The sequence below is a fragment of the Eurytemora carolleeae genome, unplaced genomic scaffold (assembly GCF_000591075.1).
Source record: "Eurytemora carolleeae unplaced genomic scaffold, Eaff_2.0 scaffold456, whole genome shotgun sequence".
In the NCBI taxonomy this organism is placed as follows: domain Eukaryota; kingdom Metazoa; phylum Arthropoda; class Copepoda; order Calanoida; family Temoridae; genus Eurytemora; species Eurytemora carolleeae.
This window is the reverse complement of record NW_019402108.1, coordinates 52,021-67,250: the sequence shown is the minus strand read 5'-3', so window position 1 is coordinate 67,250 and position 15,230 is coordinate 52,021.

The following is a 15,230-nucleotide window of genomic DNA, read 5'->3' as shown; positions in this document are numbered from 1 at the left end:
TCAATCCACTGATTTATTTTATTATTTTTTTATTTCCAAGTGAATCCATTGATTTATTTATTTTCTTCTTCTGTCACTAATCCCAGGACTGGTCCGTCTTTTGACGATAAGAAGCTGAGTCCATATATATTCAGAATAAGTACGGGGAGTTTCAAAAGTTATGAGAGTCTAGTCGAAGCACACTGCGCCCATTGTTGAACACTGTTAGAATATTAAGGGCAATATTTTGCCAACAAAAATAAAGCTCACACTTATAGACAGATATAAAACGAGAAATAGCACTAGCAGATCATTATATCATTATGTCGGATGTATGATGCATAAATTATATAATTACAATTAATTAATGGAATGGTGAAAAGATCATTTTAGATCAGAATCCATCAAGATTTATTTTATCTTTATATATAGATGAAATGCAATAATTAAATTTGTCTATGTTTATTCAAAAACATAGCTTTCTTGATACTTTATATTTTTGAAATTGCGAGACCCCTAGCGGTCATAAGTTAAAGCTCAAGACTACTATAGGCTAGCAGTAAATTTGTTCTACTTGGTTTGGTTGAAAGTTGTAAAGCAAGATTTCAAGGTTTAGAGATAGTATCTGCGCAATGCGCTGAACGTGCACACAACTAAGACCGGTGTGTTAACCATTTCAACACAATTTAAAATCAATGTACATAGCGTCCCATATCATATTAGATTATCTCCAAGTTTGAACACCGAAATAAACACATAATACTCAAAAAAAACCTAGCATTTTCTGCAAAAAAACTTGTTATAATAGCCATATTAAATTTTTCAAACTGAATAAAACTGATTCATTCGTCTTAAACTTTCTGATTAGTCACAAAAATCGTAATTTATACCCATTGACGATCTAATATGATTTGGGAAACCCTGTATTATCTATATTGTCAAAATATCTGTTTTTCGAACAAATATTGCTTGTTTGGTTAAATGAAAGGAAGACGACATATTGAGAGAAAATAACTCTGTTTGCGCTTTCCTCCTTCAAGAATATATTTTAGAACTCAATATGTATTTATTAATGAAAACTAATAATTTTGAATGTTTTTACAAAATTAAAATGGGGGGGGGGGGGGGGTTTTCCCCCCCCCCCCCGTGTTGTTTCTTCTAAATAACTTAAAAACGGCTTACAGAAATTTTAAAGCATAATATTTGTAAACAAATTTAGCTAAATTAATTTTTTATGATGCATGGTAGGGCGTGGGTCGGTCAAACATGTTTTAAAAAAATCAGAAATGGTTAATAACTTTTTTATTGATTAACGTACAGGGCTAAGACTTATATATTTGAGAAGCCCTTGAAAAATTGATATAAAAACATGTGTCGTATGTTAATATTATTTGTCAAAAGAAAAGATAACTAATTTTGAAAATTTTTCGACATACTTTTGAACTTTTTAAAAATCCTCCCTTACACCCTAACTATTAAATTTAGAGGTCTATTTTTTTTAATGGTCAGGCCTTGACAAGTTGGACAATGGACATATTTCACACTCCCCTATCTTAACTCTAAGGGAAAAATCATAAGGGGGGAAATCATCCACCCACCCCCCATCTAATATTAGGCAAAAATACCCCAATCTGGATAGGGTTAACTTTGTTTTTTTTTTTATGTCTAAAATTGTATTTAATTTATAAAAAAATTATGAAATGGCAACTTTATTAAGAAACGGAAAAATCTATCAAAAATCGTTTTCTGGTGCTGGTATTTCTTAGTTAGGTATTTCTTTTCAAATACAGAGTGTCCTACGAAACATATGACAATTGGTGAATAGTTTAAAATGTCTTTTTCCATAATTTGATAAGTTGTCTGATACTGAAAAGACTATTAACATTTTTTTAAATGACAGTTATATTACAGTAAAATTGATTTCACAGTAAAATATATATGAGTTATGCATTTTTTAAAGAAATAAACTGAAAAAAGTCTTTAATATACAGTATTTGGAAGAAGAAATTCAAAACTATTCACCAACTGCCATGCATGTATCGTGGGACACACTGTTCGTTCTCTGCCATGGTTTTATTAGATAGATCGATTCTTATTAAAAACAAAAAATGTAATACAGGGTGTCCTACGAAACATGACAGTTTTTAAATAGTTTGAATGTCTTCTTCCATACGCTGTACTGGATACTAAGGATTTTTTTGCAGTTTATTTTGCTAAAAAAAATCGTTTACTCAAATATCTTTTACTTTGAAATACATATTACTATAATATGATGATAACCATTTTTTATCATTCTCTTTGCTATCAAACAACTTAACTAAATATAGAAGAAGACATTTAAAACTATTCACCAACTGTCATGTTTCATGGGACACCCTGTAGCCCAATCAATCATGTTTTAAAACGTGAGCTCCAGTCTAGTCAGCTAGATTAGCGTTAAACTTATTAGTTTTCAAATTATATTTAATCCAAAATCTGAAATTTGCAAGAGTAAGTGTTGCGTTAATGTCAAGGACTTCTGATTAGTACAAGGTTGCTAAAAAAAGTAATATAAATATATATATATGTAAATTTTATATTTCCGGCTTTTGGCTATTCAACACTGTAAAAAAATTGATTCAAATCTAGTAGTCAAAGTTTACACCAACAGGTTGAGAGATATAGGGACGAGAAAAATACAGGTGAGTGTTCCGCGCTATAAACTTTCGTGACGTATTTAAAAAATTCCATGAATCATCTTTTGGATAAAACCAAAGCACAAGGTTTTTGTAAATACATCTTATAAAAGTCTGTATTGAGACATAGTATTATGTATTACCTATGAAATTTCTTGTATGATTCTTTTATCAGTTGTTGTTTTATATTGGGACTAGCTGTGTATTGAGACGGACAAACAGTGATGTCGTCTTTCATAAATATATCAAAGCTAACAGACTGCAAGCGTAATTCTAGGTGACCCCTCTTGAGAGAGTGTCATATCTGATTCACGTCGGTATCCTATAATGTTGTTTCTTAAGTCTTAAATATATCTATGTTTTGTTTTTTATTATTTTCATTTGTGGCTTCTCTATAGAAGTAACTTGTGCATTTGTTTTCTTCAGAAACAATTGATAAATTATCAGGATTAAACCATTTTTTAATCTAGTCAAAACGAGTTCTTTTTCCACATAATTAATCAGAATTAAAGTTTCAAGGGTACCGTTCTGAATCAGACATGCTTCTCTGTTTAAAAATTGTTAAAATTGAAGTCTTTTAGCTAAGAATTTACCCAAAAATAATCTAATAAGTTTTGGTCTTTAGCTGTTCAATTTTTTTTGACTTTTCTGACACCCTATGCCCCTCACTGTCACGGGCTGAATTTCCGAGTCGGGTCAACCTTTCCGGTCCCAGTTTGTACTGTGTCGCCCGTATACATTGGGTAAATAAAGCAGACACTCAATAGGACTAGCCTGTGCAACACGGTCAGACTTTAGGTTGAATTTACTTTTACTAAAGGGTCAAAGGTGCGTGTTGTTCTATTCCAAGAACCAAACACAATAGTCGTCGTTTCAAGCTGCAACGATATACATAGAAACACAGATAAACTATTAATTAATTAACAGCTCCTCTTTGTTTACTTGTAAACTTGTAATTTGAAAGAAAGCTTGGTAGAGTAAAAATTCTAATAGAAAATTCGTCTTCATTGTGTTGATATAAACGCCGACCACTGTAGTAAATGATATTTATTAGAGAGATTAAAGATTAAGCTGGAAACATCATGATAAATGAAAATCGTTTGTTTGATAACATTTCTGCCAATATTTTAACAGTTAAAGGGAATAATAAATATGAGGAAACAGACTGTAAGAATTCCGTTCAATTGTCTTTGAAGTCCTATCCTTTGTGGGTAACCCTGTACAGTAAACCGTTCAGTGTACACTGTACAGAGCACGTACAGTGTATACACTGTACATACACAGTGTAAATTGTCTTTTCTTTTTTTCCTTTCATTCTCCTCTCCTCTCCCTCTCTTCCTTCTCCTCCCTTTTAATTTCCGTTTCCTTTCTCCTCTTCTCCTCTTTCTTCCCTTTTCCTTTTACTCTGTTCCCTTTTATATTCTCCCTCTTTATTCATTATTTTCTTGCCCTATTTATTTACTTTCCACTCTATTTTACTCCTGCTGCTTCCCACTTCTTTTTCCTTTTCCTCCAGAAGTGCTCTGCCTTCCCCCACATTGCTTTGTAGCTCACCCACTCTCGGCCCTCCCCCCTTTCACCTCCCCATTTTCTTAACCCCCTTTTCCGTCTATATCCTCCCCTCCCTCCAATATTGATCAAGTTGGAATTAAATTTTAATTCAATTTGCTACCAACACAAGAGTTCGAGATAAACTAGACAACCTACATAATACTCTGAACATAAAATAAAGAAATTAAGAAATTCATCTACTAGTACTCTACTCTACTCTACTCTACTCTACTCTACTCTACTCTACTCTACTCTACTCTACTCTACTCTACTCTACTCTACTCTACTCTACTCTACTCTACTCTACTCTACTCTACTCTACTCTACTCTACTCTACTCTACTCTACTCTACTCTACTCTACTCTACTCTACTCTACTCTACTCTACTCTACTCTACTCTACTCTACTCTACTCTACTCTACTCTACTCTACTCTACTCTACTCTACTCTACTCTACTCTACTCTACTCTACTCTACTCTACTCTACTCTACTCTACTCTACTCTACTCTACTCTACTCTACTCTACTCTACTCTACTCTACTCTACTCTACTCTACTCTACTCTACTCTACTCTACTCTACTCTACTCTACTCTACTCTACTCTACTCTACTCTACTCTACTCTACTCTACTCTACTCTACTCTACTCTACTCTACTCTACTCTACTCTACTCTACTCTACTCTACTCTACTCTACTCTACTCTACTCTACTCTACTCTACTCTACTCTACTCTACTCTACTCTACTCTACTCTACTCTACTCTACTCTACTCTACTCTACTCTACTCTACTCTACTCTACTCTACTCTACTCTACTCTACTCTACTCTACTCTACTCTACTCTACTCTACTCTACTCTACTCTACTCTACTCTACTCTACTCTACTCTACTCTACTCTACTCTACTCTACTCTACTCTACTCTACTCTACTCTACTCTACTCTACTCTACTCTACTCTACTCTACTCTACTCTACTCTACTCTACTCTACTCTACTCTACTCTACTCTACTCTACTCTACTCTACTCTACTCTACTCTACTCTACTCTANCCCCCCTCCCGTCTCCAACCTACCCCATATTATTTGTTAACTCCTGGTAGTAGGAATGACAGTGTCAAAGCTGTGAAGTTGATTGAGAAATCTGGTTTTATGTCAAGGATGGGATGGAAGAGATATTCAATATATATAATATATAGAGGCACCTCATTCAGTCAAGTTTTTTATGCAATAGGGTAGAGCTGTGCACGTTTAGACTTTATTCAAACCGTTCTTTAAGGGTTAACTAAAGTTGTTCAAAAGACCAACTATTCAGATATCCGTTCGTCCTTTGCTAAGAACGAACGGATATCTGAATAGAACTGTTTGTTAATGATATCATGTTAAAAACGTTAACGGAAGATACTTCAAAAATAGTAAGTTTCATGCAATATTAAGCAGAAAAAGTTAACGAAAGTCGCCGTTATTTTAAAAATAACCGTTTGATATTTTGGATTTTTCATGAACAGTTATTTTCGTTCGATAACGATTTAAAAATTTAAATGTTTTGCCGTAATTACGAAATCTTAAAAAAAAATTGCCGTTTGTTTACAGAACGTTTCCCAGCCCTAGACAAGGGGGGGGGGGGTACGCGGAGGTGAATAAATGATTGAAGACTATCATTTAACACAAATGTTTTATGTTGCTGATTTTCTTATTTATAATAATTTTATCAGTGATTTAATTCTACTAAATAGGTTTTTATCGATTCCAAACATTAGATAAAGAACAAAAAATGTTAAAGAAAAATGTATTTTTTTAATAAAAAAGGCTTTTCAGCTTTGCCCTTTTTTGACATAATTACATAATCCATTGTCATTTTCAAATTTTTTACTTTTGCTTACAAAACAAGTAAAATAAAAATGGTAATCCTGCTTTGCCTGGAAACTGATATAGAAAAAAATTAAACATTTTGGGATAAGAGGAAGAAGAGGTGGCTGCTCCCAGTGTTTTGGAGTTGCTCCCAAGGTTTTTGAGTTGCTCCCAGGGTTTTGGAGTTGCTCCCAGGATTTTACAGTTCTCCCAAGGTTTTGGAGTTGCTCCCAGGATTTTGGAGTGCTCCCAAGGTTTTGGAGTGCTCCCAAGGTTTTGGAGTGCTCCCAGGATTTTGGAGTTGCTCCCAGTAAAATGTGAAAATTTATCCGACCTTTTATGAAAAGTCCTTTAAAAGGGAACTTTAAAACCGAAAATTGAAAAAAGGGCTCTGCTACCCCTTTTCACTGTCTTTGTTCAGATATTTGGAGAAAACAAATCGCAAATTTCAGTTATAGCCTGTGGCGATCATATAGTTTTGACTAGCCAAACTGACGACATTTGTTTCAGCTTACACATTAAAGATTATTGTAAATGTAAAAAAAAATATCTTTACATAAAGATTTCATTTGAGCTGGTCTATACATCTTAACATCTTTATAAGTTATCTTATTTCCAATTTTTTTTTCAGAAAAATCCAATTTTTCGCCTAAAAAGTTTTTAATCGATTGGTATCATTCAAAAATGCGTTTTTACTCACCAGTCACGACATAAAAAATGTTTTATGACCCGCATTATACCAAAAATCATCAAATTATTGAGATATCTGAGAAAAAAAGGACTCCAAAACCCTCGGAGCAATTCCTAAACCCTGAGAGCAGCCACCCCTCCCTCATTGGAGAAAGAAAAAGGATCAAATGTAAACCTCCTTGTTTCAAACTCTTATTTTCAAATCTTTTGAAACATCTAAGATCTGCACTTTGCAGAAACCATGTTGCAAAGTTATATAAATGGATTGGAAAATTCGAGTTTGTGACAATCGTTCAATGCCTGTATTGTTAGTTGCACAAAGGGAAACACATTTTTTCTGGGGCACATAATCGTGAGCTTGTTTTGACATAACTTTTTAGTGCTGTATATATTAGAAACGCGATCTCACCATACATATGAAATCAATTGTTATTCGAAAATTCAGTTACAACAAATCATGTTTTTGTTATTATTATCTGGTAGTATTATAGAGGAATCACATTTTCTTAATAATGAATTTATAAATGAATTTCGAAATTATGATTTTTTTTTTGACAAAACAAACTTTACATTATAGTGAGGAATTTAAAAAAAAAGAGAGATTTGTCTCACATTTTGTTTACAATATTGAACCATTTGAATTTTTTTTAAAATAATGTAAAGATAGGCTTTTCGTAATATTACCCCCCCCCCCATCCAAACTTAAATTAACCTGCTTCCTATGACCTCTAACGGCCCAGTTTGACCCATTTTTAATCCCTCTTAAAATTGTATAATTGCTTTTTAGTTGTTACTTTAAATGCATAAACTTCGCTTTTTCGTTTGCAATCTTAAAATAATGAAAAGTCTTTTTTAAAGCCTTCCTCTTCAATTAATTTGTAATTAAGTCTCTTATTTCTTTATTTGTAAAACTTACGAATTCTGTTTAATCAAGGAATTGAGCTTTTTGGACACGAATTCTGAATTTCTAATTCCTATATCCTTGAAAACCGTCTAAGATCTAAGGTTCATACCATCAGGGGGCAAAGATATAGGGATTGTAAAACACGATTTTTTGGCAAAGATTCAAATCTTTTTCATTTTTTTAAACTTAATAAAAGAAAGTTGTCAAATTCTCGATAATTCGGCAAAAAACGCCAAATTCGTCGATATTTGGCCTAATTATCATTTCGCTAAATCCTAATTTAATGAAAACTAATTAACTGTCAAAATTTCTAATCAGAAGTTGGCAAAAAAGTAACAAATGTTGGTAATTAGGGAAATTTTTTTTTAAAAGTAGAAGTTTCCATAAAACTTAATTTGAGCTTCGTTGACGTGCATTCACTTTAATTGTTAGACTTTTAGATTCAGAAACAAAAATAGAAGCTTTCTATCTGTTTAGTTTTCTATCGTCTACATCTATCTATATCTATCTATTTATCTATCTATCTATTTATCTATCTATCTATCTATTTATCTATCTATCTATCTATTTATCTATCTATCTATCTATATATCTATCTATCTATTTATCTATCTATCTATGGGGTGGAATTAATGCAGGTATATTGTAAAAGTGGTAGGGTTGTAATGTTGGTTACATATATTCGTGATCTTTACGGTACCAATGTCATCTGACCTATGACCCACACCGCGTGAGAAAAACAATGGACCGGCCCGACCAGGGAACCATTGTCCCGTACCGTTCTTCCGGTGGTTTCTCTCTCCCAGACCGGCATGCATAGTTTAGAGCTCAATTCCATCTTGGGGTTTCCCGGCCCGGGCCAGGGGAGCATCTTCCTCCAGGTGGATCCTTGTACTGTTTCGTCCGATCTGCGCTCGCTTGGTTTTGCGGATTTTGTGTCGAACTGGGTTCGGGGATTTTCTCCGTCCGGTCCGACAGATTTCTCCGGCCTGGTCCGCCTGGGTTAAAGAAAGATGGGGAAATGGTGATTGCTGAGAAGAGAGATTTAGTGTGAGACTGAAAGGCAGACGTAGAACATAGAATAGATAGATATATAAACATAGGGATACCATCATAAATTAATATGAGTTTAAGCCAAAGTTTTTTTTTGTGCATAAAACAAATAGTTTTAAATGGAACAAAATTAGTTTGGACTTAATTACATGTATTTGCGAAATTTTGTTATGCACTTTTTGCTGAACTTTTCAGTTTTCAATTTGCAATTTGCAAATTTCAAAGGACATTTGCATAAAAAAGTGTAAACAATATATAGAAATATATTTGATGGAATCCTGAATCAGGAAAATTCAACAGAGTTTGCTCAGAGCTTTCAGTTGATTCAAGACCTTGGTTTCCTTCTCTCTTATACAGTTCAACTATATACCTAGAGCTAGTGAACCCTGTGCTCTAACTTGAACCTAGAGAGATGGATCCTAGTATTCTGGCTCAGATAGGTTCAGCTGAGGATGTACCCAACGATCCAGGGTAAGTATCTATTAATAAAGTAGAAAACTCAGTTTTTTATTGTATGTCGGATCTTAAAGCGTCCCTGGAACGATTTGCCTCAAAATTTGATTGAGGAACTCGGGAGAACCACAGGAAAGTAATTTAAAACCAAATGCGGGTAAACGGTGGGAGTAACAATGATACCCTGGGCAACGCTGCGTGTGCTAGTTGAGTGATGAAGGCTGGTTTGACACTAAACCCTACTCAATAATGTGTGTAATGACCCATAACTTGTCAACATCAGAGATCACTCCCCCCCCCATTTCACCCCCCCTCACCCCACCCTTCTTTTCTATCAAAAGTCATTTCAAAACCTAAAAAATAAAAAATCATTGAAAAGTATTCTGAACTATGCGTTGAAATTCAAACTTACTGAAAAAATAACAAAAGAAAAGAAAAAAAAAGACTCAAAAAAGGAAAAAAAAATACAAAATAAGAGGAAATTACTGACCTTAAGACAACAAGACAACAAGACAACAAGACAACAAGACAACAAGACAACAAGACAACAAGACAACAAGATAACAAGACAACAAGACAAAAAGACAACAAGACAACAAGACAACAAGACAACAAGACAACAAGACAACAAGACAACAAGACAACAAGACAACAAGACAACAAGACAACAAGAATATATATATGCATAAATAAATCAAATGATGTTAAACATTTGAAAATGTTAAAAATTGCTACGTCAACAAAGCTGAAGTATTTGCTTACGTAGACGTTTCATCTTACTTTCCATTCATCAATTCATTCATTGAGCAATATATTAATTAATCCATTCATTGAGCAATATATAGATAAATCCATTCATTGAGCAATATATTCATTAATCCGTTCATTGAGCAATATATAGATTAATCCATTCATTGAGCAATATATTCATCAATCCATTCATTGAGCAATATATTTATCAATCTATTCATTGCGCAATATATTCATCAATCCATTCATTGATCAATAAATTCATCAATCCATTTATTGAGCGATAAATTCATCAATCCATTCATTGAGCAATATATTCATCAATACATTCATTGAGCGATATATTCATCAATACATTTATTGAGCAATATATTCTTTAATCCATTCATTGAGCAATATATAGATTAATCCATTCATTGAGCAATATATTCATTAATCCGTTCATTGAGCAATATATAGATTAATCCATTTATTGAGCAATATATTCATCAATCCATTCATTGAGCAATATATTTATCAATCTATTCATTGCGCAATATATTCATCAATCCATTCATTGAGCAATATATTTATCAATCCATTCATTGAGCGATATATTCATCAGTCCATTTATTGAGCAATATATTTATCAATCCATTCATTGAGCAATATATTGATTAATCCATTAATTGAGCAATAAATTCATCAATCCATTCATTGAGCAATAAATTCATCAATCCATTTATTGAGCGATAAATTCATCAATCCATTCATTGAGCGATATATTCATCAATCCATTCATTGAGCGATATATTCATCAATACTTCATTGAGCAATATATTTATCAATCCATTTATTGAGCAATATATTCATCAATACTTTCATTGAGCAATATATTTATCAATCCATTCATTGAGCGATAAATTCATCAATCCATTCATTGAGCGATATATTCATCAATCCATTCATTGAGCAATAAATTCATCAATCTATTCATTGAGCAATATTTTCATCAATCTATTCATTGAGCAATATATTGATTAATCTATTAATAGAGCAATAAATTCATCAATCCTTTTATTGAACAATATATTTATCAATCCATTCATTGAGCAATATATTTATCAATCCATTCATTGAGCAATATATTTATCAATCCATTCATTGAGCAATAAATTCATCAGTCCATTCATTGAGCAATATATTCATCAATCCATTCATTGAGCAATATATTAATTAATCTATTAATTGAGCAATAAATTCATCAATCCATTCATTGAGCAATAAATTCATCAATCCATCCTTTGAGCAATAAATTCATCAATTAATTTATTTAGCAATATATTCATCAATACATTTATTGAGCAATATATTGATTAATCTATTAATAGAGCAATAAATTCATCAATCCTTTTATTGAGCAATATATTTATCAATCCATTCATTGAGCAATATATTTATCAATCCATTCATTGAGCAATATATTTATCAATACATTCAGTGAGCAATATATTCATCAATCCATTCATTCAGCAATATATTCATCATTTTTATCAATATTCATCATTTTCTTTCAATTTTTTTATTTATCCTGATCCATCAATTTCTATATCATTCCACTTTTTCCATCCTTTACTTTTTTGATCTATTTAATATTTATCCTAGAATGTGGATTTAATTTTTTTTACGAATGTATCCCAATTACTGCTGAGAAAGGTTTTTCTTTTTTTCATTTTTTTAAGTTGCCTTGAACATGTGTGGATTTATAGATAGATTGGCCCGGTTACAACCTGGATATAGTCAAAACCTTGTCAAAATTTCCTCGTAATATTTCATAGAAAGCAACTCTAAGCCCCTGCATGGAGTGGGGGTCTGCAGGGGGTTCAAAGGGGGAGGGGGAGGGGGTGACGTTAACATATGATGGACTAGCTGCAGTATATTCTTAAGAAAGCAAACTAAAACATTTTTTTTAAATTAGTCATTTTTCTGCATTAAAACTTTCTTTAATGTTTTTTAGTTGTTTTTTAAAATTTCACTCTCATTTAAAATATTTATAAATAAAGTAATTGGCGTATTTACAAACTATTAAAAAGAGTTTGATACAAAATTACTTTAACGGCTTCAAGAGTAATCTTCGGAAATAATTATTTATCAATACAGAGTTCAAATGTTAAAAACTCAAAAGTCAAATACTTTAAAAATTAAGTTTTTTGATTTTTGCTTTCATCCTTAATTTCAATTAGAATTTTATAAATTTTATAAATCATCCAAATTTCTTTTAACTCGTTTTTAATACAGTTTTTGTAATATATATCCCATCTTTAATTCCTTTTTTTCTCTTAAAATTCACATTTTTAGTCTTAACTGGTGCATCATTGTCTTTACATATAAAGTAGTAATCTCTGTTTGCTTGTCTGTTTGTTATCAAGAACCCTTTAGCCGATTTGCCTTAAAATCGGTAGAACCCCGGAAATGTTCTGTGTATTGAGTAAGAGTACATGTTATTGCTTCTAGATGTAAATACATGATAAAAACGAGTGTATAAAAGGAGAGGAAGGGTTTTTTCTGCAGGTCCAGAATCCAACGCAACTCATTTGCGGATTTTATAATTCTCTTTCAAAGATTTAATCCTCTACTGGACTTTTTTAAATATAAAATATCAGACCAAGCTGGGTTCCCAAGCTAATTTTACAAAAATTCTTGTTTTGTATTATGTTTGCTTCTCTCTACTTCGCATTTTTAAATGTATTAATTATGTTCAACGAGCTATTTAAGGAAATATTTGTTGTAAAATATTTTTGTCGTGTTACAAAATATTGCTTTCCACTGAGGATAGATAGATAGATAGATAGATAGATAGATAGATAGATAGACAGATAGACAGATAACTAGATAGATAGATAGAAAGAAAGTAGATAAATAGGTATATCTGGAAGATGTACGATGTATTAAATGGAAGGGGTTGCTAACTGCAGATATGAAAGTAAAAGTCTTGAACAAGTTTACAGATATAGATATAAATATGCATATATAGATATNATCTATCTATCTATCTATCTATCTATCTATCTATCTATCTATCTATCTATCTATCTATCTATCTATCTATCTATCTATCTATCTATCTATCTATCTATCTATCTATCTATCTATCTATCTATCTATCTATCTATCTATCTATCTATCTATCTATCTATCTATCTATCTATCTATCTATCTATCTATCTATCTATCTATCTATCTATCTATCTATCTATCTATCTATCTATCTATCTATCTATCTATCTATCTATCTATCTATCTATCTATCTATCTATCTATCTATCTATCTATCTATCTATCTATCTATCTATCTATCTATCTATCTATCTATCTATCTATCTATCTATCTATCTATCTATCTATCTATCTATCTATCTATCTATCTATCTATCTATCTATCTATCTATCTATCTATCTATCTATCTATCTATCTATCTATCTATCTATCTATCTATCTATCTATCTATCTATCTATCTATCTATCTATCTATCTATCTATCTATCTATCTATCTATCTATCTATCTATCTATCTATCTATCTATCTATCTATCTATCTATCTATCTATCTATCTATCTATCTATCTATCTATCTATCTATCTATCTATCTATCTATCTATCTATCTATCTATCTATCTATCTATCTATCTATCTATCTATCTATTTATCTATCTATCTATCTATTTATCTATCTAACTATCTATATATGTATCTAACTATCTGTCAATCTATCTATCTATCTTTCCATCCAACATTTCTAATTAACGATTTTGGCAAAGGATACTTAGTTCCCTTTTATTCCCTAACTAGCAGCCATTATATAACTTCATACTTAAAAACAAATATTTCTAGATATTCCTTTGAATAAAATAAAACAAAACAATTTAAAATAAAAATAGTATAACTTAAAGTGACCCTTCCATGTGTAGAGCTAGCATTCACCCTTTAAATCTGTGTAGAATAGAAGACGAGATATTCATATTTTTTCTATCCGAAAATTGATAATTTAAATGTAGTTATCAAAGTTCTACTTGCGTATTTGTGAAACGGAAAAAGAAAGTATTCAAAATGACGATAAAAAAATGAAAAAAATATTCCACATTTTTAATTAGATGAGGGGTAACAATAAAGTTTATAATTGGTGGTTTTAATTGTATTAAATTGTATTGAAAACTATTTATAATAATACTATTATTTTGGTTCGCAGTGTTCTCGCCTTTTGGCTGGAATCTTCTCGATAAAGAGAAAATTTAGGTCCAAAAACTTTATAGTATGTCGTGCCAAAATAACAGTGTAATTTTATGAAACGTTTGTGTACTTGTCTTATTTCCAGATCAAATTAGCTTTGAAACAAAGCAGAAGTCAAAATATAAAGTTGATTTCAATTTTATTTTTATTTCAATTGAATTTTTTTTTTTGGAAATATCCTAATTCTTTTGGAGAAAATCCGGGAACATATCAAAACTTTATAGCACGGTGCTATGATATACAGTTAATTTTACATTATAGCACGATGATTACTTCATTATAAAATTCACGATGAAGTGAGGAAGAATGATAAAGTACACAATAGTTTCATAAAAATATTTATTTCCATCAGAAAATTATTCAAGTTTTTGTTTAATTTTTTATTATATACTTTCCGGTGGTTTCACCAAGTGACATCTTTAGGTTATTTTCCTCCCTGGGGACACATTGTAAGATTAATACATTTTCTATAATTAATGAGATGGTTACAGATAGAGTCTGGGGGGGGGGGGCTAGTCATATGAGACATCTGATCCTTCTGATTTTTTAAAACTTTAATTTTGAAAATCATTTTTTCTTTTTATCAGATATTGAAATCTATATATATATATATATATATATATAGATTAGTAGATATTTATTTATATGCAGACACTTATATATATAAAGTTGTAATCTCTGGTTGTCCGATCATAACTCAGGAACCCCTCGAACGTTTTGCCTCAAACTTTGATTGGGGAACTCGGAGAGCCTCGGGAACACAGTGATTTAATGCTCTTAGGCTAAAATTAATAAGAATTTTGCAAATTACTCCTTCAAACTTATCATTAAGTGATTTATAGTGCTAAAATGTACAAGTAAAGCGCTACAGAAAAGAATGAGTAAGTTAGAGCGGTAAAATCAAAGTCCAAGGCGTTGCGACACTTCAAAGTCGACCCTGTCTTAAAAATTAATGAGACTTTTGATAAGCAGGCTGAATCTATGTTGGAATGTTCTTAGCTTGATTTCGAGATTCTAGGTTGAGTGGGAAAATAGCTAAAATCGTAATTTACTACCG